The sequence below is a fragment of the Pelobates fuscus genome, chromosome 2 (assembly GCF_036172605.1).
Source record: "Pelobates fuscus isolate aPelFus1 chromosome 2, aPelFus1.pri, whole genome shotgun sequence".
NCBI classification, from domain to species: domain Eukaryota; kingdom Metazoa; phylum Chordata; class Amphibia; order Anura; family Pelobatidae; genus Pelobates; species Pelobates fuscus.
This window is the reverse complement of record NC_086318.1, coordinates 167,513,691-167,537,468: the sequence shown is the minus strand read 5'-3', so window position 1 is coordinate 167,537,468 and position 23,778 is coordinate 167,513,691. Positions and strand designations below refer to the sequence as shown.

The following is a 23,778-nucleotide window of genomic DNA, read 5'->3' as shown; positions in this document are numbered from 1 at the left end:
CGATGAGAAAGTATTCTACAAAGCTATATTAAGAGTTTATGCACCTTGATATACATGATTACAAAATCTACATGTGAGATGATAGCTCATGTAAGTATAGTTCTAGAAAAAAAATTTGAATACAGCATGTAATATGCTCAGAGCCATTTCTCCCTTCTGTACACAATTCACAGTCCCTCTACAGAGATGCAGAACTTAACTAAGCCAAGGCAAATTAATGTTTCTCTGCATAATGAAGGCAGCTTCTGGATTGATATTTTCTGTAATAGATAATCTCTTTAATTGCATAATGATTATACAAAGTTTGTGATTTAATTCAAATATACTCTTATGCTTAATGTGCTTAAATGAAATTCATTACTTAAACATGTTAAGGTAAACAAACATAAAGTGAGCAGAGTTCAAAAGAAAGTGAAACCGTCCCAAAATAAACAAAGGAATATAAATGCTGATACTCTTCTTAATAGGGATAATAATGGAGTAAAAATACATCTTATAAAAAAAAAAAAAGAGAGGCACATGGGAGCACTTGGAGCAGTCCCTTACCAGTTTTTACATGGGAAGAAATTATTTGCAATAGTTTAGAAACACTAAGATTATTTTTCTTAGCCACAGCAGGTGCACTACTGAACATGAGATCCGAAAATTGAGGACTTGAGAGCTGGAGTTAGGCAGAAAAACCTAGAACATTATACAAAGACAATGTACTGCGTTGGGATATCGGTATTGAAGGTCTGTGTAATCCATCAGGTCCCCTGTTTGTGTGGGCTAGCTCTGTGTGATATATCTATATATGTGTGATATATCTGCCTGTTTATGGTTCTCTGTAGTATCCAGGTCTGCTTGTGTATCATTAATTTGTATATTTTTGTTGTGCCTAGTTCTGTGTATTGTATGGATATCTCTCATTATGCTCAGCTCTGTATATTGCATTGGTATGTCCTTATAGTACTGTGTTCTTTGTTATTGTATTGGTATCTATGTGTTGCTTTTGGCTCTGTGTATTATTATTATTATTATTATTATTATTATGATATTTATAGATCACCGTCAAATTCCGCAGCGCTTTACAATGGGTGGACGAAAAGACATGTAGTTGCAACCAGACACGTTGGACACACAGGAACAGAGGGGTTGAGGGCCCTGCTCAATGAGCTTACATGCTAGAGGGAGGGGGGTAAAATGACACAAAAAGGTAAGGATAGTATTAGACTAGTGACAGTTGCAGAAGAGGAATCAGTTGGGAGCTATTAACAGTTTAATTGATACGCTTTTATGAAGAAGTGGGTTTTTAACAATTTTTTGAAGGAGTGGAGACTGGGTGAGCATCTAACGGAGGAGGGAAGCGAGTTCCACAGGAACGGTGCAGCCCTCGAGAAATCTTGAAGGCGAGCATCAGAGGTGGGAGTACGGACAGTAGATAGACGTAAGTCTTCAGCAGATCGTAAGGGCATAGACGGGACATACTTGTGCATAAGGGAGGATAGATAGGTGGGAGCAGCATTATGTAGAGATTTGAAAGTAAGAACCAGAATTTTAAATTGAGCTCTATATTTTATAGGAAGCCAATGTAGGGACTGACAGAAGGGTGAGGCATGGGAGGTGTGGGCGGACAGGAAGATGAGCCTCGCCGCCGCATTCATTATGGACTGTAACGGCACAAGTTGGGAGCACGTAAGACCACTGAGAAGCAGATTACAGTAGTCAAGGCGAGAAAGGACAGTCGAATGGACCAACACCTTAGTCGCATCTGGCGTTAAGTAGGGGCGGATGCGCGCAATGTTTTTGAGATGGAAATGACAGGATTTGGCGATAGATTGAACAAGAGGCTTGAAGGAGAGGTCGGAGTCAAAGAAAACACCTAGGCAGCGAGCCTGTGTGGTGGAGCTGATGGTAGCACCATTGACTTGGAGGGAGACAGACACAGGAGTAACAACACTTGAGGGAGGAAAGACCAGAATTTCAATTTTGGTCAAGTTTAGTTTAAGGAAGTGGGCAGCCATCCAGTTAGAAACAGCAGAGAGGCAGTCAGAGACACTAGTCAAGAGGGACGGGGAGAGATCAGGAGAGGACAGGTAGATTTGCATGTCATCTGCATAGAAATGATATTGGAAGCCAAAGGAGCTAATGAGTTTACCAAGGGAGGCAGTATAGATGGAGAACAGTAGGGGACCAAGGACTGAACCTTGGGGGACACCAATAGAGAGGAGTTGGGGAGAAGAAGCAGAGCCAGAGAAAGAAACACTGAAAGAGCGCTAGGAGAGGTATGAGGAGCACCAGGAGAGAGCAATATCTTGTAGACCGATATTGCTAAGGATGAGAAGAAGCTGTTGATGATCAACAGTGTCAAAAGCCGCAGACAGGTCAAGGAGAATAAGGATAGAGTAGTGACCACGAGAGTTTGCAGCAAGTAGATCATTGGATACTTTGGTCAGTGCCGTTTCCACAGAGTGCTTAGCGAGGAAACCAGACTGAAGCGGGTCTAGCAGAGAGTTGGACTCGAGGGAGTCTGTCAATCTCGCATACACAATTCTTTCAAGGATCTTGGATGCAAAAGGCAGTAGCGAGATAGGACGATAGTTGGATGGGGAGTTAGGGTCAAGATTGGGCTTCTTTAGAATTGGGGTTACAGTTGTATGTTTGAAGGGGAATGGAAATATACCAGAGGAGAGAGAGAGATTGAGAATTTTAGTGAGAAGTGGAGAAAGAGAAGAAGATAGAGTACGGATGAGATGCGAGGGAATTGGATCAGGGAGCAGGTGGTGGGGCGGGAGGACTGAAGCAGAGCAGAAACCTCTTCCAATGTATGGATAACTCTGTATTGTACTCAGTTCTGCCCCCTTCATGTGTTTAGATAGTCAAGAAAAGTACACAGGAACTAGGCACCAGCAGGTAATATACAAGGAAATACAAGAAAATTAGTCTGTGCCCGATTATAGGTAAAGACAGAAAAGACATGTGGTATTTAGTATTACACCACTAGATTTTTCCTCCCAGCACAACTTGGTTCATTTAAACCATTTTCCTCAGTTACTTCTTACATCCCCCAATCTTCAGAATCCTATATATTGGATCCTTAAACGTCATGATGGTCGACAGTTGCTAGCAGTTCAGGGTTATTTGATCGCATTTGGTCACTTGATTGTATTCACATGACGTCACTTCTGGTCCTCACTTAAACAGTACATACAGCATTTCTATCCAGAGGCCATCCTGGATCACATGATCACTGCAATGTAGAGGCTCTGATTTTTTGTGACAGGAAATAGTAAGAGCATCATCTTTGTTAAAAGCTAAATCCTAAAGTCCATTCGATATTGCCCCATCTCATATAAAAAAGGGGATACATGGTACATAAGAGCTATATCCCCAATACATACGATCCTCATGAATGAAGAACACATAAGAAAAACTAATGAGAAAAAAATAAATAGAAGAAAAAATTTACTGTACCTATGTACGTGTGGCACTGTGTTTTATCCCGATAAAGACCGTAAGGTTGGCATGTTGATCATTGTGGCAAATTAGCCACTATTTACTGTATTTTCCTAAAGATGTGTGTATCCCTTTAAGAACCAAGTATGTGTATGCTGCATAGGTTCCATGCGAACAATAGCGTTCGTATGCTGGCGGCATGAAAAACCGCCAGCATTCATACAATAGTTTCACGAACAGTGAATTTCAACACTGTTCGTGAAACAAAAAACTACCGAAGGGAGACCACACACAGGAGGTCGTGTGGCTCCCATTAAGGATTGCAACATTGTTGCAATCGGTAATTAGAGGGATTCAGGGTGGCCGCCGTTCGGCTACCGACCACGCGGTGGTCGGCCAACTTGGATCCTTTGTTAGCCCAACGGTATTTTGTCATTGAGCGCCTGGAACTAAAATCGGCTACTCTGCGGCACGAATACCACTGGACTTCCAAGCCGTTTGGGAGCCCCGGTCCTTCGGTAAAGTGGTTCCCTAAAGTCAATCGGTAGTTTGAATGTAACTTGAATGTAATACTTGTTTCGTGCGGCGTTCGGTTATTTATGCTGGGATCTGAGCGGTACTTTCACGAAATGTGCCCTCAGACCCCAGCTATCTACCGAACGTCCATTCGTTCAAATAAAGGGAATATTGTAAAAGTTATATGTTTTAATGTAAAATGCCGGTTCTGCTGCACGGAGGGATAATCCACATAACGGTATATTCTAGTGGGAGTATCCCTCTCGTCCAGCAGTGCCTGATGGGAGAAATGTTCAGAATGCTAAGTCCCCATGTAGTCCCCTACTGTATTACCCCTGCTATGTCAGTATGGAAACCCCTTGCATGGGGACTTGCATAAATACTGGAACTGTGAATAAAGACCTCAGTTGACTCCCAGCCTATGTGTCGTCTAGTTCTTAGGAAGGAAGGATTCTTAGAACGCTACTAGGACTACTGCATGCTGTATTCATTTGCCTGGATTATTTATGTTGTTCCTGTTACCCAGCGGAGATATTGTGGATTACATAGAAACATAGAAACATAGAAACATAGAATGTGACGGCAGATAAGAACCATTCGGCCCATCTAGTCTGCCCAATTTTCTAAATACTTTCATTAGTCCCTGGCCTTATCTTATAGTTAGGAAAGCCTTATGACTATCCCACGCATGCTTAAACTCCTTTACTGTGTTAACCTCTACCACTTCAGCTGGAAGGCTATTCCATGCATCCACTACCCTCTCAGTAAAGTAATACTTCCTGATATTATTTTTAAACCTTTGTCCCTCTAATTTAAGACTATGTCGTCTTGTTGTGGTAGTTTTTCTTCTTTTCAATATAGTCTCCTCCTGTACTGTGTTTATTACCTTTATGTATTTAAATGTTTCTATCATATCCCCCCTGTCTCGTATACATGTTAAGATCCATTAACCTTTCCTGGTAAGTTTTATCCTGCAATCCATGAACCAGTTTAGTAGCCCTTCTCTGAACTCTCTCTAAAGTATCAAGTTCCTTCTGGAGATATGATCTCCAGTACTGCGTACAATACTCCAAGTGAGGTCTCACAAGTGTTCTGTACAATGGCATGAGCACTTCCCTCTTTCTACTGCTAATACCTCTCCCTATACAACCAAGCATTCTGCTAGCATTTCCTGCTGCTCTATTACATTGTCTGCCTACCTTTAAGTCATCAGAAATAATCACCCCCAAATCCCTTTCCTCAGATGTTGAGGTTAGGAGTCTATCAAATATTCTGTACTCTGCCCTTGGGTTTTTAAGTCCAAGATGCATTATCTTGCACTTATCCACATTAAATGTCAGTTGCCACAACTCTGACCATGTTTCTAGTTTACCTAAATCATTTGCCATTTGGCTTATCCCTCCTGGAACATCAACCCTGTTACATATCTTAGTATCATCCGCAAAAAGACACACCTTACCATCAAGACCTTCTGCAATATCACTAATAAAAATATTAAAGAGAATGGGTCCAAGTACAGATCCCTGAGGTACCCCACTGGTGACAAGCCCAAGCTTCGAATATACTCCATTGACTACAAACCTTTGTTGCCTGTCACTCAGCCACTGCCTTACCCATTCAACAATATTGGAATCCAAACTCAAAGATTGTAGTTTATTGATAAGCCTTCTATGTGCAACAGTGTCAAAAGCCTTACTGAAATCTAGGTAAGCAATGTCTACTGCACCACCCTGATCTATAATTTTAGTTACCCAATCACAAAAATCAATAAGATTAGTTTGGCATGATCTCCCTGAAGTAAACCCATGTTGTCTCTGATCTTGAAATCCATGTGGTTTTAGATGTTCAACAATCCTATCCTTTAACATGGTTTCCATCACTTTCCCCACTACTGAAGTAAGGCTTACTGGTCTATAGTTGCCCGACTCCTCCTTATTACCTTTCTTGTGAATGGGCACAACATTCGCTAACTTCCAATCTTCTGGGACTACTCCTGTTAACAATGATTGGTTAAATAAATCTGTTAATGGTTTTGCTAGTACACCACTAAGCTCTTTTAATAGCTTTGGGTGCATTCCATCAGGTCCCATTGACTTATTTGTCTTTACTTTTGACAGTTGAAATAGAACCTCTTCCTCTGTAAACTCACGTGTAATAAATGACTAATTTTCCTTTTTCTTAACTGAGGTCCCTTTCCTTCATTTTCATCTGTAAATACCGAACAAATATATTCATTCAGGCAGTCAGCTAGACCTTTATCCTCATCTACATACCTTCCTTCTTTTGTTTTTAATCTAACTAATCCTTGTTTTACTTTTCTTTTCTCATTTATGTATCTAAAAAAAGTGTTGTCCCCCTTTTTTACTGACTGTGCTATTTTCTCTTCTGTGTGTGATTTGGAAGCTCTTACAACTTGCTTACCCTCTTTCTGCCTAATCTTATAGGTCATTCTGTCTTCCTCACTCTGGGATTTTTTATAATTACTAAATGCTAACTTTTTGTTTTTTACTATTTTGGCCACATCTGCGTACATCTGAGTACCACAGTGGTTTCTTGAATTTTTTGCTTTTGCTGACAAGCCTAATGCAATTTTCTGTTGCTTTCAGTAGTGCAACTTTTAAATAATCCCATTTCTTTTGGACTCCATTTAAATTGCTCCAGTCTGAAAATGACTCCTTTACACATATTCTAATTTTAGAAAAGCCTTTTTTTCTAAAGTCTAAAACTTTTGTTTTTGTGTGGTGTGACTCAGTCACTGTTCTTATATTAAACCACACTGACTGATGATCACTGGATCCTAAACTTTCACCTACAGTAATATCTGATACCAAATCTCCATTTGTTAACACTAAATCTAGTATGGCCTCTTTACGATTTGGCTCCTCAAAGACTTGTTTTAGAGACAATCCCAGTAGGGAGTTTAGAATATGTGTGGCACAAGTAGCTATTTTTGTTTTCCAATTCACATCAGGAATTTTAAAGTTACTCATGATTATAACTTCCCCCTTCATTGTCATTTTAGCTATTTCTTCAACTAGTAGATTATCTAACTCTTCAATTTGTCCTGGGGGCCTATAAATCACACCTACACGAGTTACTGTGTGATTACCAAATTCTAATGTAACCCAAATGGACTCTATGTTTGCCTCACTAACTTTTATTAGGCTAGATTTTATGCCATCCTTCACATACAGAGCCACCCCTCCCCCTTTCTTACCTTCCCTGTCTTTTCTATATAAAGAGTACCCTGGTATTGCTATGTCCCAGTCATTTTTCTCATTATACCATGTCTCAGTAACAGCGACTAAATCTACACTATCAGTTGCCATTATTGCCACAAGTTCATGGATCTTATTCCCTAAACTGCGAGCATTTGTAGACATGACTCTAAGCTTATCATTTTTTAACACACTTGCTACAGGCACCTTCTGTCCTTGTTTTGGGGGACAATTGGATTGATGTTTTATCACCCTTCCCCCCCCTCCTAGTTTAAATACATCCTAGAAAAACCTCCGAACTGCTCACTGAGAACATTTGTTCCCTTTTGAGAAAGATGCAAACCATATTTTTTGTACAGTTTATTTCTATTCCAAACAGAGCTAACATGAGCAATATAGACAAATCCTTGCTCCCGACACCATTGACGAAGCCACAAGTTAAAGTCCCTAATACGCATCCGCCTGTCATTCTGAGTGTTATGCACAGGCAGAACTTCAGAGAATGACAGTGTGGAAGCAACCTGCTGTATATCATTGGCAAAAACACTAAAAACTCCCTTAACCTCTGAAACCTCATTGCAAACCAAGTCATTTGTCCCTAAATGGACAAGTACATCCAATTCCCCTTCCTGCTTTAGTTGCTTAACAATATTACAGATACGTCTCCTGTCTCTGTGAGCAGTAGCTCCGGGAAGACACCTCACAAGACCACCATTGTCCATCTCCACACCTCTTATGATGGAATCCCCCAACAACAACTGCTTTCTATTAGGCCTCACCATAGTCTTCAAGCCTCTCTGCACAACACCACTAGCCTCAGTGCCTCTCTCCACAACACCACTAGCCTCAGTGCCTCTCTCCACAACACCTCTAGCCTCAGTGCCTCTCTGCACAACACCACTAGCCTCAATGCCTCTCTGCACAACACCACTAGCCTCAATGCCTCTCTCAACAACATCACTAGCCTCAGTGCCTCTCTGCACAAAACCACTAGCCCCAGTGCCTCTCTGCACAACACCACTAGCCTCAGTGCCTCTCTGCACGACACCACTAGCCTCAGTGCCTCTCTGCACAACACCACTAGCCTCAGTGCCTCTCTCCACAACACCACTACCCTCAGTGCCTGTCTCCATGACACCATTACACTCTGAAAGTGCAGAAAATGAATTATGTAGAGCAACAGACTGTGCAATATGCCTTTTATCCACAACTCTAAGTCTGCCAGATCCTAGAGTAATCCATCTGCCATTCCTAGTATGTCTCTGCGGCAGTGGCTTTGCAGCAGCTCCAGCTCGAGTTTGTTTACCAGATAATTTACTTATCTCAGACTTCAAAAATACAATCTCCTGCCGCAAGATAGAGAACTGTCTACAGATTAGACAACAACCAATCCTCCAAAAGGTGGAACGCGAAAGAAATGCATAGCAACTATTACACTGAACTAAGTCTGCCATTCCAGTGAGGTAAATAATTTAAATCAAATGAATCTTAACTTTTTATTTATCCTCCTGAATACCTCAGATTACCTCCAGTTTATCTCCAGAATATCTCCAACCACACACACTTAGAAGCAACACTCTCCAGAATATCTCCAACCACACACACTTAGATGAAGCAACCAAGCTCTATTAGCCAAGCTAATGACAACAACCCTTATATACTCCTAAAATCACCTCCCACTAGGAATGTTTAACACCTGGGTAGGCCTCTGCTTATTTGCAAACAATAGCTAATTTAAACAGCAATCAATAGCAAGTAGCTACCTAATCAAATCAAATGCCTTATAATTTTACCACATGACAGGAGGCTTCCTATTTTGCATTATAACTCTCTTTACTAACTCCAGATAGCAGTAAAGAAAAGTGAAAACAATAACCAATCAAAATGCAATAGGAGGTATAGTATTCACAGTGATGAAGCTCCTCCCTCTCTTTCTTTACTGCTCCATTAGCAGACAGGTCAGAGTTTCAGCTCTTCCCTTTTATTAATGCTTATTTGAACTATGTGTTTTATTTAATAATATCATCCAACTTTAATTCTGTATATTCATTGTTTTTTCTGTGTTACTAAGGGTTTGTTCCCTGTGTAGTTTACTTTGTTTTGCAGGGATTTCTGTCCCTGCATTCTCTGGGTCCCATTATCCTGGGACTCTCTTAATCTCCCGCTTGACGGCGAGTTTTCCGAAAGGTCCGCCGCCACCATCGGCGGATCGCTCAACCCTCACTCCCCTGGGGTAATGCTCACCCCACCCATCAGCCCTACCTCGCGGCTTCTCCGCGCTCCTTCTGCCCGGCGCTCGCAGGAAATTTCTCCCGGCGCCTGCGGCGGCCATCTTGGATGCGGCTGCCATTTTAGGTACTCCTGTGCCCCGTTCGAACGGCGCTCAGCTACTGCAACGGTTTACCGCTTAGCTTCTCGAACTACTCAAGTGTGGACAAGGCAGGGGTCACCAGGTCAGTGAACTGGAGTCTGTATTACAGCACAATAGGGCTTACTACCCTGTGCTTTTGGGGTGAGGCCCCTGATATTCTGCTGCTTCTGAGGTGTGAAGTATACATCCTCTATACCTGGGTGTGGCCCAGTGACTAAATCCCAATAATACCCTGCTGGGGTTATAGGTACTGCTGGTACCACGTGCATATCAATTTTGACCATCTTTTTTACTATTATACCCTGCTGGGGTGTTTGGTACTGCTGGTACCACTGCACATAATAATCATCCACCCTGCTGGGGTTGGACCGGTACTGCTGGTACCATCTATACAGACTGACCCCTAGCCCAACCTGCCCTGTGCCAAGTATGCAATTCACTAGCGCTATAAACACCATGGATCAGAGTGCTGCAAATTTTCAGGCCATGATAAATGAGGCCATTGCTGCGTCGATGGAGAAAGCTCTCTCCAGGGTTATGATGGCCTCTGCCGATCAGCACAAGAACCCCACTGAAGTCCAACACCAGGACTATGATTCCGAGGCTTCGGAATCACGGGCCCGTGCCGAAACCCGGCCATCTAAACGTCACTGGAAAGGCGAAAAGGGGGTCTCCAACCCGGACAGAGGCAAGGCCCCTACCAAGCGTAGCAAGCCGACTCCCTCTGCCCACTCCCCAAGACACCACTAATCCTCGGACGAGGAGGATAAGCAATCACCCTCAATGGCTATCTTGGATTTGTGGCAAGCCGCGGACTCCGACTCTCATTAGGACGCCTGGGACTCGGATGACGGCTCGCACACTGGTTTCCAACAGGGCACCTTCCTCGACAATATACAACTACCAGACGACACAGTATCAACACTGGACAAAAGGGAAACCATCCTGGACCCCTCGGGTCAACGCCTTTTCGACCCAAGAAACATCCGTCACCCGCGATCAGGGGACTGGACGCCTCGTGATCACCTCGCAAAGTTCATGCATCTGTGGCTGCGCAAACCTATGGACAAGACGGTGCGCAACCGTTTGCGCTCCGAATGCCCTCACCCTTCACTACCCGATCAAGTGGCACAGACACCGGAGTTCGAACAGATCATGACAACCTTTATGTCTAGGGGTGGTCGCGACCCCCGGAAAGGGGTGGAGAAGGGATTCCATGGCGTACAGGACAAACTGCTGGACTCCATCGGCCCACTTTCCCGCATCTTATACTTAGCGGATGACGCCCTCACGCGAACTGACCAGTTCGATGCCAATATGGTATGTGAATGGGCGCTTGATATTAGAGAATGGGCGCAACAATGTTTCTGTTTTGTTGGCAACGCCAACGTAGCCCTCTCCTCTCCAGCATTGTTTGGACGGAAAACTGGTGGAATTGGGCACCAAAGAACTAGGGCCACTGGCACAGGGCAAACTCTTCGGTGACGCTTTTTTGAAGGAGCTCAACAGACACGTGAATGTGTTCACGTCACTTAACAAATCTCAGACCTCTATGAAACGGGTCTTCAGGAGCAACCCCCAGAGGGGTGTTTTTGGAAGGGCTGGCCGCCACAGGGGCCGTGCAGCCAGCCGCTTCTGGCCTTCAGGCCCCCGATCACAGAGACCTCAACCGTTTTACCCAGAAGTGGGCTACAGACAGCCTTTCTCCTTCACCAGAGGAGCCGACAGAGGTCGTGGATCCCGTACCCGTGGCAGAGCACGCTTCAACCCCACAGGTAAATCCCTATTTGACTCACGTACCCCTTATCTCTCGTACTGCAGGTCGTATTTCCCTTTATTTTCAGAACTGGACAGCTATCTTTTGACAGTTGAAATAGAACCTCTTCCTCTGTAAACTCACGTGTAATAAATGACTAATTTTCCTTTTTCTTAACTGAGGTCCCTTTCCTTCATTTTCATCTGTAAATACCGAACAAATATATTCATTCAGGCAGTCAGCTAGACCTTTATCCTCATCTACATACCTTCCTTCTTTTGTTTTTAATCTAACTAATCCTTGTTTTACTTTTCTTTTCTCATTTATGTATCTAAAAAAAGTGTTGTCCCCCTTTTTTACTGACTGTGCTATTTTCTCTTCTGTGTGTGATTTGGAAGCTCTTACAACTTGCTTACCCTCTTTCTGCCTAATCTTATAGGTCATTCTGTCTTCCTCACTCTGGGATTTTTTATAATTACTAAATGCTAACTTTTTGTTTTTTACTATTTTGGCCACATCTGCGGAGTACCACAGTGGTTTCTTGAATTTTTTGCTTTTGCTGACAAGCCTAATGCAATTTTCTGTTGCTTTCAGTAGTGCAACTTTTAAATAATCCCATTTCTTTTGGACTCCATTTAAATTGATCCAGTCTGAAAATGAACTGGACAGCTATCTCGACGGACGCGTGGATCCTCCAGATGGTGCACGGCTACGTCATAGACTTCGTGGACCTCCCGGACCAGACGGTCCCGCCGCATCCCTTGAACTGCTCCGCAGAAGACGGCCAGCTCATCGAGAACGAGTTGCAGGAGCTCCGCTCGAAAGGAGCAATCGAACCCGCTCACGACCAGGGTTTTTTTTTCAGCAATATTTTCCTGGTAAAGAAGAAGACCGGGGACTTCAGACCAGTCATAAATTTAAGGAAGCTCAACGCCTATGTTCTGTACAGGCACTTCAAAATGGAGGGCATACACCTTCTGAGGGACCTCCTCCAAGACGGAGACTGGTTCACAAGACTGGACCTCAAGGACGCGTACCTTTCAGTACCCGTCCACGTGGCCTGCCGACGTTTCCTCAGATTCCTTTGGCGAGGCCTCCCCTGGCAATAAACATGCCTCCCATTCGGCCTCAGCTCAGCCCCGTGGTGCTTCACCAAGTTACTAAAGCCAGTGGTCGCACATCTACACGCACGAGGCATTCTACCTGGACGACCTGCTTCTGTTTTGCTCCGACAAATCCAGACTGACTCAACACACACGCTTTACCGTAGATTTCCTGACATCGCTGGGTTCCCGAAGTCGGAATTATCCCCAGCTCAGACGGTGCAATTCCTGGGCTTCGAAATAGACTCCAGGTCCAGCACGTTACGCTTACCAGCGACAAAGATCGCAGCTATCAAGAAGGAACTACGCAGAGTCATTCGCTGCCACTCCATCCCACTCCGCAATCTGGCTCGGATTGTAGGACTACTATCCGCTTCCATCCAAGCCATTTTCCCAGGACCACTCCACTACAGAGCGATGCAACGCCTGAAGACCTCCTTTCTCCACCGGAATCCTTCCTACGATCAAACGATCCCGATAACGGTCAGGGAGGAATTCGGTTGGTGGCTAGACAGCATGGAGGCATGGAACGGCCGGGCCATCTTCGGGAACGCACCCGACATCGTTCTAGAATCGGACGCCAGCCTTTGGGGCTGGGGAGCGACAGAGAAGGCAAGTCGACAGGAGGCACCTGGACCTCTCAAGAGTTCGATCTCCACATCAATTGCCTGGAACTCCTGGCGGGGTCATTCGCAATCCGCAGCCTGGCAAAGGACAGATCGAACTGCTGTATTCTCCTCTGGATGGACAACGTCTCGGCGGTTCGCTACATCAACCGCCTGGGCAGAGCACGGTCCCGGCTCCTATCCGAAATAACGAAGGAGATCTTCGACTTCTGTCTACCCCGCAACATCTCGCTCAAGGCGGAATATCTCCCGGGGGAAACAAACCTGACAGCAGACTGGTTCTCGCGTCACTGGCGGGACAACAGCGACTGGAGACCGGACCCTCGGATCTTCCAAAGACTCACAGTCAGGAGGGGCCCCTTCCAACTGGATCTGTTTGCCTCCCGCAACAACAGACAGACACACGACTACTTCAGCTGGCTTCCGGACCCGGAGAGCATAGCAGTGGACGCATTTCTCCAACAATGGCCAACCAAGGGAGCATACGCCTTTCCCCTATTCACCATGATAGCGAGGACAATTCAATACCTGAAGAATCAACGCAGTTCTCTACTGCTCATCACTCCCCTATGGCGGGGTCAACCATGGTTCCCGGACCTCCTGGCGCTGTCCTACAATGACCCACTACTCCTGCCATCTTACCCGATGCTCCTCATAGATCCGAAAGGGAACCCCCATCCCCTGGTACTCGAGGACCATCTCATCCTGGTGGCTTGGACTCTTTCAGGGGAGCCTGGCAGACCAGCGACTTATCGCAAACAGCTAGAGACCTCATATGGGACTCCTGGGCACCCAGAACCAGACGATGTTACCTATCAGCTTGGAATTCCTGGTCCTCTTGGTGCAGTGAACGGGACTTCGATCCATTTACTGCACCTGTGACCGCCATCCTGAATTTTCTTTCACACCTTTTCTCAATGGGTCGCTCCTATCGTTCACTCAACGTCGTTCGCTCCGCGATTTCGGTGGCTCACGTTCCCTCCTTAGGGATCCCGGTAGGGAAGGACCCGCTGGTGTGCTGTCTACTGAGAGGTATACGCTTACAGAGGCCCCCAGGACCCAAATACTCTCACCTATGCGACGTAGAGTTGGTCCTACAGTTCCTAAGAGATTGGCCGTCAAACGACAAACTGTCTCTCAGACAACTATCGGCCAAATTGACCCTATTGCTTTGCCTCGTCTCCTTCCAACGTGTTTCGGATGTACGGGCCTTTGACATCAACGCTTTTTCGGTATCTCCTGAGGGAGTTACTTTTCGGGTGTCATGACGTACCAAATCGGACTCTACATCAGTTTTCTATCCTTTCTTTGCCTCTGAACCACAACTGTGTGTCGTTTCTACCCTACATCGGTACGTGGAGATCACGTCCACACTTCGGGTCTCTGCCTCGGGACAACTACTAGCTCGCTAGATGGATACGATGGATCCTATCACTGGTGGGAGTGGATGTTAATTTTGGAGTTCATTCGGTGCGCAGGGCGGCAGCCTCGTCGGCTTTCTCGGCGGGCGCTGCACTGGCAGATATCCTTCGGGCAGCGGACTGGTCGAGAGAATCTACTTTCCGGACATTCTACTTCCGCCCGAGCTCAGGTGCGGCTATGTCTCTTCTGAATCAGCATTAAAAATGCAAAATAGGAAGCCTCCTGTCATGTGGTAAAATTGAAGATTATGCTAGCGTTAGTGTACTCTTAATCTTAATTTTAATAATGACAGGAGGTGAGTATTTTCCCACCCTTTTTCCCCACCCTCAAGAAGAGTGGTTTCACGTAAGTATCTCTCAGGTTACTCATCTTAATTATATCGTTCCTATTCAGGTCTACGGTTTGTTCTGTATTATGTTCATTACTCATTACTCATTAACCTGAGTCGTTTACTGCAATTACATGTTGGGTTATTAATGCAACCAGTTTTAAGATCGGTTCCTAACCCATTTCACGTTGTCTTTCAGTATAAAGTCACAACGTTAACAGTTCGGCCCCAGGATGGACACATTTGGGGCAACCTTCATCTTCTGAGGTTCGTTGATTGGACAAGTTACCTGTTGGTGCACGTTACAGGATATTCTGGATCAACCTTCATTCCGTGAAGTTCCGTTTTGAAGGGAATTATCCGTTGATACATGTTAAGAATGTTTGACTTTATGGTTTATTAATTTTCCTGATGTCGCTTATGAAAGAGGGGGAGGAGCTTCATCACTGTGAATACTATACCTCCTATTGCATTTTGATTGGTTATTGTTTTCACTTTTCTTTACTGCTATGTGGAGTTAGTAAAGAGAGTTATAATGCAAAATACTCGCCTCCTGTCATTATTAAAATTAAGATTATAAGTACACTAACGCTAGCATAATCTTCAATTACCAACAGGAAATCAAACCTTGTGCAATCAGTAACCTATTCCTACAGATGAATCTTACCTGTAACAGTAAAAAAGAAAACTCTTAGCACAACTCTTAGACAGTTGAAGCTTCTGTAAAACTCTCCAGATTATCTCCAAACACACACACTTAGAAGCAACACTTAGATGAAGCAACCAAGCTCTATTATCCTACCTCTTCGCTACAATCATTTTTGCCAAAATTTTATACACTTATTTTCATTGTGAAATCCAGTGGATGCTCTCATTTTTGGATTGGGATATATTTTCTGCGCTGTGCAGCACCTTGGTGTATATATATATATATGTAAAAATGGATATGCTATACAAATATACAAAAAAAAAGTAAAATAAACTAAATAAGCAAGCACATTAAAAAAATGTAAATTGCTTTTCAGTCCCAAGGATCGGTGCTAAACAAAACACACAAAGAGGTACATCCTAACATTTATCCATACTCTTTACTGCCCTTGTGGTAATCCCAACATACTGAAGTACAGAAGGGCACCAAACAGCATTTAAACAACAGTAGAAGTAACTGCATGTTAAAAAAAAATCCCTGTCCTAAATTCTATATAATTCTGGGTCTTTCTTCCACTATTTCTTTCAATACAATATTCAAGATTAAGACATGCCTTAACTTCAAATCCAAAGGTAGTGTTGCACACAGGGGATTTTCACTCCGGATCACAGGGAAAGTGGTCCTCAGTCCCTCAGTAATCTTGAAAATCACTTGCGCCAAAGGTATTATGGTGGGGTACAATACAGTAAAAGCTGATTAAGATCAGAAGTGCAAAATCACATTAAACATTTCTGCATCAAGCCTTGATCATGTATGAAAAGTAAACAACTAACAAAACAATAAATACTTGTGATTTCATTGCATTCCTGCTAAGACATCTGTCCTTAATTTGATTAATGATGTCATAGAAAGGACTGTGCAATCCCCAGAGGGCGAGGATGAAACCAAGTTTGTCTGGTTGTCATGGTGACCAGTGAAAAGCAGGTATAAACAGTATTGAGACGAGTGAACAGAAGAGGTTAAAGCATGACACATTATAACTAAGTATACATGAAATATTCCAGTATGAATCAAAAGAATAGAGGATAAAAAAAATTGGTTTGCCATGGAAACCAAGCTCACAGCATAAAAGTATTTTTGCCACATACTAGTAATACAAAGTGTAGTAAACAGTGGGCTACCTTGCTGAACGTTGCCCTTGCAGCTTGTAAGACTGACAAAACAAGAGGCAACAGGGCCCATGGAAATGGTACCCACCCACTGGGCAAAGTAAAGAAAATGTAAATATGTAAGATACTTAAGGAGGGATAAATGTCCCAGTATATTTTTATTAAGTGCCCTTACAACATTTTCCAAGCTATACGTTTTTCCATCAAATACGTTTTTAAGATTTTAGGGCCTGCTGTTTAGGAGAACAATCCCTATATAGTCTCAGGAATTGACTTTTGGGCACATTCCCAAACCAGGGTTCAAAATTACCATTTGCAGTATCACTGTAACTATGTCGACCCTCATGAAGAAAGTTTTAAATTTTAAAGTGTGGTCTTCAACAAAAATTTAGACTAAAACTGGACCTTCTGCACACTCCAAGAGCTCTTTAGCTAAATGGCACAATAATTGCTATTTATTGTGGTTTAAAATATCTGAAGAGTCTCCACACCACCATCCCAAACAAAAAATAAATCACCATGTATGCCATAAATAATATCCATCTCCCAAAAGGACATAGGAAAGTTACCAGAGCTGGGTGTGAACCTCCATCGCAATAATGGAGAGCTGAAGAAAAAAAAAAAACTTTATTAATTTGTACTTTTAAAAAAATTCCATCAAAAAGGAATTGAATCTGTAAAGGATTCACATTTCCATTTGTACATAGAAAACATTCAGCTACATTTAGAATTAATGCGTGAGATGATGGTGTAGAGCACTGGTGCCCAAAAAGGTAGATGCCCAGATATTTTAAAACTATAACTTCCATAATGCGTTGTCATTCTAAATACATTCTGAAGTCATGCAAAGCATCATGGGAGTTGTAATTCAACAACATCTGTGGATCTACCTTTTGGGCACCCCTGGTGTAGAGGCTCTCAACATTGTTCATAAACAAAATATAAAATTTGCAGTACTTGGATGTAATCTTTCAGATACCAATTACTCCTTATCACCAATGGATGTAACTCTCTGAGACAATAGGACCACTGGGTAGGTTATCTAATTTGGTTTGTATTTTGGGTAAAATGTAGAATACTGGCACTTTGGGGTGACTGGCATCAAGAAATCGATACTTTTGATTTATTGATCCTAGTTTCCTTTCATCATTCAAAGGTTTCTGATATTTCATTTTTATTTTTCTCATAGGATCTGTTTATAACTTTTTCTGTGAATGGGTGAATATCCAGGGAGGATGCTAACAAAGCCTTCAGTGGACCTGGTCAGGGCCGTCTTTAACGCGGGGCAAACGGGGCAGCTGCCCCGGGCCCAGTCCCTGCTGGGGGGCCCAAGACAGCTGCCCCATTTGCCCTCTGCCCGCAAACTATGGGGGCCCATTGGGTGGCCCATGCACTTAGGGCCACCCAGTGGGCATGTGTCAGCAGGAGCCCAGTCGGGCGCTGTGGCGATTTAACAGCGCGACCGGGCCCTTGCTTTTCGGCAGCACTGGGAGGAAGTGACAGCCGTGCGTCACTACCTCCCACAGAAACAGGAGCCGCGCGGTATGTCTGTCTGTATGTCAGTGTATGTCTGTTAGTGTGCCAGTATGTCTGTGTGTGTGAGTCTGTCAGTGTCTGTGTGGTTCAGTATGTCTGTGTGTGTGAGTCTGTCAGTGTATGTGTGGTTCAGTATGCATGTGTGTATGTGTGTTTCAGTATGGCTGTCTGTGTGTGTCAAAATGTCTGTATGTGTGTTTGTCTGTTTCAGTATGTCTGTCTGTGTGTATGTGTGCCAGAATGTCTGTATGTTAGCACGTATACACCTGATATGTAGAGGCAGTTTTGTCTCCTGAATTGTGTTGAATCATGCTGGACTGCTAATCGCCGGCGGAGCTTTCGCCCTATTCATGTCTTGGCCGCACCTCCCTTTATCCCCCTTTTATATGAGATGGGGAAATATTGAATAACTCTAGGCTTTAGCCATTAACAAGATGGTGCTGTTACTGTTTTCTGTCACATTAAATCATTGTGGCAATCACATGATCCAAGATGGTGCCAGATGGAAATGCTGTATATACTGTGTAAGTTAGGATCAGAAGTGGTGACACATGACTACGATCATGTGACCTGAGATTCCGTGACCTAGAATGGCCTACAGTGTCAGGATGCTATCCTGACAACTCAAATAATGTTTATTTTCTTCTGTTTTATTTTTCTCCCATATCAGTTTCTCACCACCAGTGGCTTCCCTAGCCACTAGACAAACCTCAGTCTCTCTCACTTGCATAGCATGATGATACAAATCTGCTATAAGAGGTCACACCCTACTTTCACAAACTGCCTTTACATTGAGAGAAGTTATTGTTCTGAACCTGACAAGTCTTCTGCTCCTGGCTCTTACTAAAGAAAACCTGATCTACTCTTACTTAACTTGAACCATCCTGATTTATTCCAACCTGATCTCCAAAAGTAACCTACTTTATTTCTATACTGGACTATGTTTTCTTATTGATTCTATTCCAACTTACCTGGATATTACAGACTTTCCTATTATTTGCAAATATCCTAAAAGACCCTGAAACTGCAGTTTTGATTTCAAACCTAAGAGGCTGATCAGCTCGAATGCTAACTTAACCTGTTTTACTTTATCCTTTATGTTCCTGTTTAATTTTATCTAATGGTATACCTGTGACCCGATATCCTGCTTGGGGCATAATGCCTAACTCTTGTTTTTTTATTATCTCTCCTACTACTTTTTTGCCTATAGTTTTCTCGTATAGGTTTTCCTGTTACTTTATAATCCTATACAAAAAAACAGTGTAAAAAACAAAAAAACAGTATGGGCACTAAACAGCTATGAACACCATGGAATGAATCACTCCAAATTCCACCACAGATAAAATTATACAATAAAAAGTGCTCAGTGCAAAGTATAGAAGCAGTATTTAATAATCTAGCTCCCAAGGTTCACACCACCCAACGTGTAGAAAAAGTGAGTATAGATATACCTAGGGATGAATACATGGATATTGCGTCTTCCTGGAATAATAAACAGAAACAACTCTCTCAAAGAGTAGTATAGTAATATCCCAGATTGGTCACGTAGTGTATTCTTTAGGTATTCAACTCACATTTTAATGAGCCTGTTAACAAACTGGCTCAGGTAGTAAGGCATAATCAAATAATGCAGGTCCCATTGCAGGAATACCAGGTCTTCATGGAATTTGATGGAGAGCACCAGCTTCTTGGTTTAAAATATATTTATTATAACAAAATAAAATTATACATACAATAAGTGTCTCCAATAGCACAACGCGTTTCAACGCTAAAATCTGCATCTTCCTATTACTATACTACTCTATGAGAGTGATGTTTCTGTTTATTATTCCAGGAAGAAGCAATATCACGGTATTCATCCCTAGGTATATCTATACTCACTTTTTCTACACTTTGGGTGGTGTGAACCCTGGGAGCTAGATTATTAAATACTTCTTCTATATTTTGCACTGAGCACTTTACTTTTTATTGTATACTTTATAATCCTGTCTGGGGCTTATTGTCTAAACTATTGTTTTCTGTTATCCCTGTAATTTTGTATACTCACCTGTAATTCTATTTATACGATCTACTTTCTCCATTTCTCTATATTTATTATTCCATTCTCCCTCTTGCCTTTCTACTCTTATTATTTCTTGGTAAACCACGTCTAATAATTCCAATAAAGTACGTGAAGTCGACCCCGGCATAAGTCTTCTCTCTCACCTGCTCAGAATTATGACATGCAGCTGTGGACCATCATGGAGGATTAAGGACCCTATATAGGGATATGGGGATTGGAGGATACCAGAAGAACACTGAGGAAAACTGTTTAGTAGAAATGCGTTGTGCTTGGGGGGGGGCATCCAGTGGTGAGATACTATTGCTGAATGTGTCTTTCAGTTATATCATTATCCCTATTACTATTAAGGATAGAATTTATGCTTCTCTGATTATTTTGGGACTGGTTCACTTTGTTTTGCACTGTGCTCCCTTTACAATGCTTGATTACCTTATCCCCTTAAGAACCCAGTTTCAGAAGCTGGACTTACCCTTAAGGTCACAAGTAATTTTTGCAATTTTTGCTGTTTACATCTCTCTTTAACCGCACCAACACAAGACGTCTTTTACTAATTTATTGCACCGACACATATTATATACCGTTTTTTAAAGGACAGAAAGGGCTTTAATTTGATGTAACACATATATATATATATAAATGCTTATTTATTAAAAAAAAGATACAGAAATATGCAAAAAAAATAATTTTTGTGTGTTTTTTTACAGTTTTTGCAATAATAATGTGTACATAATTAGTGCAGGTTAAGGAAAGTAATTAAAAATAAATTCATTTAGTTGTTCTGAATTACAGAATATATAATGTGTCTGGGATTTTCAGTTTTTTTTTGGTAGTTACAGGTCACAAAGCACAAGGAGTAAAATAAACTTTTTATGTGGAGCGATTTTAGAATTTGTTATGTTTGTCTTGTAAGCCTAATAGCCATAAAAGAAAACAAAATTGCCACACAAAAGTATATATTTATATAAAGTAGACACCACAGGCTATTTACCTAAGGTTGTTTTGACACTTTCTACGTAGCCATTTTACCGCCAACCTCTGCTAAATATTGGAGTAAAATTGTGTTTTTTGGGGGTTTTCGCACACAAACTTATAACAAAGAACTTCTCATGTGTATTTTGTAAAGTTGGTGTGTGCTATTCCTGTACAAAGTTTTATTATGTGTTCAGTTACTTCTGCTGAGTACAACGGTACCCCCATTGTATGTCTTTGGCACTATTTCGTGAAGCTACAGTGCCATATAGGAGACCTGTCCTTTTCAGTATTCACAGTAGAATTTTGAGAGACGGATTTAATGAGCCTATGCTTCCATTTGGGGTATTATAGTAGTTTGACTGTTCAAAAACACCCCACAAAGGCCTACCATTTGTAAAAGTAGACACTCCAGGGTATCTCATAAGGTGCATATTGTGCCTTAACATGCCCCCATTGTTTTACCATTACATGCCAAAGTATGTGGTAAAAAATAATTTTGTGCATTTTTTACATACGGATTGCATTTTTGCTGGGCATTTTGTATATTTCATGTGTGCCCCCAAATTATGCTCAGCTAAGTCTTCTGAGTAAAAGGACACCCCCATTGTATGTCTCTGGCACTATTTTGTGAAGCTACAGTGCCATATAGGAGACCAAGCCATATCAGTTTTGACCGAACTTTGAATTTTGACGCCGGGCCTATGTGCAATTTCCAAGCATCTTTGCAGGTTTTAAATTCAAACTACCCCACAAAGGCCTACCATTTCTTAAAGTAGACACCCCAGGGTATTTCAAAAGGCATATTTTGAACCTTAGCGTGGGATAATTTTTCCGCTAGCGTGTACCAGGTGTAGTGGTTATAAGCGTTTTTTTCTGCCTTTTTGACACACAAAGTGAGTTTGCACAGTATATTTTGCAAACCATATGTGTACTACCACTGTATAATACTTCATATTTTGCTCAGCTATGTCTGCTGAGTACAAAAATACCCCCGTATGTACCTTTGCCAGGTATATATGGACATCGGAGGGGCACATTTGGGACACAGCAATTCCATTTTTTTTCAAATTTTGAATTTTTACGCTGTGCCCATGTCCCATTTTAGAGTATTTTACCAGGCTATATAATCCAAATACCCCATAAAGCCATACCATTTCTTAAAGAAGACATCCCAGGGTATTTCAAAAGGAATATTTTGAACCTTAGCGTGGGATCATTTTTTCCGCTAGCTTGTACCAGGTGTAGTGGTAATAAGCGTTTTTTCTGCCTTTTTGACACACAAAGTGAGTTTGCACAGTATATTTTGCAAACCTTATGTGTACTACCACTGTATAATACTTCATATGTTGCTCAGCTATGTCTGCTGAGTACAAAAATACCCCCGTATGTACCTTTGCCAGGTATATGTGGACATCGGAGGGGCACATTTGGGACACAGCCATTCCATTTTTTTTCAAACTTTAAATTTTTTACGCTGTGCCCATGTCCCATTTTAGAGTATTTTACCAGGCTATATAAACCAAATACCCCATAAAGCCATACCATTTCTTAAAGAAGACATCCCAGGGTATTTCAAAAAGCATATTTTGAACCTTAGCATGGGATCATTTTTCCGCTAGCTTGTACCAGGTGTAGTGGTAATGAGCGTTATTAAATGTATTTTTTTACTTTTTGAAACTTTTTTTACTTTTTAAAACTATTTTTTAAACTTTTGTTTTGATTATTCATTTTTTTAAAGTTTCCTAAACTTTCGTAAAACTTTTTTTTACAGATTTAACATTTTTCTAAGCTTTTTTTTTTACGTTAAACCCTAACTAGCAGTAAGCAGCACTAACAGTAAATTCCCCATTTTCCCATAACTCCCACCCACCCCAGCTAGCAAAATATTTAATTATACAATATTTAAATGAGTTAATTAAATAAATTTAACCCCTGAGGGTTAAAAAATAAATAAAAGTTAATCGTCAGGGGTTAAAAAAAAAATTAGATCACAGTATAATACTGTGATCTGTATTTTGATCACTGTAGGCAGTGATCGACTGGCAGGGAAGGGGTTAATTTTTATTTGGACTGGGTAAAGGGTTTATTTTTTTAATTTTTTACTTAAACGTTATTAAAACTTTTTTTAACTTAATTTTTTAACTTTTTAAAGCTTATTTTTAAACTTTTTTTAACGTTAACCCCTAGTTAGCCTAATACTAAATCCCCCAATTCCCCACTAGCTTCCACCCTCCCCAGCTAGCTAAATTTATCATTTTAAAATATTTAAATTAATTAATAAAATAAATTGAACCCCTGAGGGTTAAAAAAAAAAGAATTAACCCTCAGGGGTTAAAAAAAAATCAGATCATAGTAAAATTTAATCCCTGCCAATTGATCACTGTAGTCAGTGATCAATTGGCAGGGAAGGGGTTAATTTTTTATTAAAATGGGTAAAGGGGGGGTAAAGGGGGGTGGGATTTTAAATAAATTTTATTTTTTTGTCACCAGGGGGCAGGATCAACACTGATCCGTCTCCCTGCACTTCACACTGAACCCGGAAGTGCAGGGAGGCGGAAGTGAGTATACACAGCACATATGCCCGCTCTGGCATGCTGTCAGAGCGGGCACATGTA

General features: G+C 42.0%; 1 protein-coding gene across 1 annotated transcript in view; it reads right to left on the bottom strand.

Annotated features, from left to right (window-relative positions):
• TINAG (tubulointerstitial nephritis antigen) overlaps positions 1-23,778 on the bottom strand; it is a 235,398-nt gene that overhangs the window by 71,206 nt on the left and 140,414 nt on the right. The gene's annotated exons all lie outside the window — the stretch shown is intronic.